Raw genomic sequence first — 1,311 nt, forward strand, 5'->3', positions numbered from 1 at the left:
ACTAATTTAAACAACCGTCGCGATTGTCAAAAATGATTGGAAATTTCTGATCACTCACATTTCTACTACCATCATACGCCACAACCACCGCTCTCGTAACGTAAAGTTGTAAACAGAGCGATCGGCAGTGAGAGGCATTAGAACCAACCGTCATTTGGTTAGGTTTCAGAAACAAAAGAGTGAGTATCACTACTGAATTTTTGGATCTCACGTGCCGTGAGAGGAATTGAGTGACTATGGTCAGCTTTTTTGTGACATTGACGGTGATGGATTGCAGCTCTGCAGGGACCACGTGGAAAGCCTTATTTTTGTTCGTGGCCGTATCTAATCTTTGTTCAAACGATTCTATTCGAATATTTTACAAAAAGACTCTCTCGAAAGGATTCGGACGGATTCTTCGAGAGCGTGTCTTTCGGATGCTTTAAGAATGCTGCTTAAAGGCCCGAACCAGCTTACGTCCTTGCCGGCAATGCTGTCACGCTTCCGGCAGTACAAGGTGGGAGTTTCAGCAGATATCAAAGAAATGTTCCACCAGATATCGATACGGGAACAGGATCGTCATTCACAACGTTTTTTATGGAGAAACGACCCCACAGAGCCTCTGGAAACCTTCCTGATGGATGTTGCTACTTTTGGTTCTGCCAGTTCACCAGCATCGGCGCAGTTTGTAAAATACAAGAATGCTGATTTAGGCGGATCACGGAAATCAGAATAAAACAGACCGAATGGAAAAAAAACTACAGTAAAACGTTTATTGTTCTGCATGCTATGACCGTATGTAATATAATAAAGATCAGCTCACTGGTTGTCGAGCGACAGCGATGGCTGACGAAGATACACGAACTTAACTGACAGAATTAGTAGTATAGGGTGGTCGTGATATCCCGAGCAAAATTTTCCGTCTGCTACAGTTCGGCCATCCTGCGCTGCTATCGCCCTCGATAGTTTGATGTAAGAATCCAAATACTGTCCGATGACTTAAATAAAACGGGATCAATGTAATGCTCGGAACAATCGTGTGGTTTAATCATGGTTGAAGTATGAAATATAAAACATATTCGTCGATTTTAACTCTAGAAACGTAACGGCAATAACACTACAGGATTAGTCATCTTCGGGAAACCCGTAAAAATCAGGTTCATCTGAAGACCCTTTGGAACTGGAATCGTCAGACGAGCAGCTAGTTGAATAATCTTCGGTACTCCGAGTGGCAACTTTCTTGTAAAGTCGAATATTTAGTGGATCAAAAGTTCCGTCAAAGTGAGTGCTCGTCACCTGGTACCCTTCCATGTCAGTGACGATGTAGCGGTT

This window comes from Toxorhynchites rutilus, chromosome 3 (genome assembly GCF_029784135.1).
Source record: "Toxorhynchites rutilus septentrionalis strain SRP chromosome 3, ASM2978413v1, whole genome shotgun sequence".
NCBI lineage: Eukaryota > Metazoa > Arthropoda > Insecta > Diptera > Culicidae > Toxorhynchites > Toxorhynchites rutilus.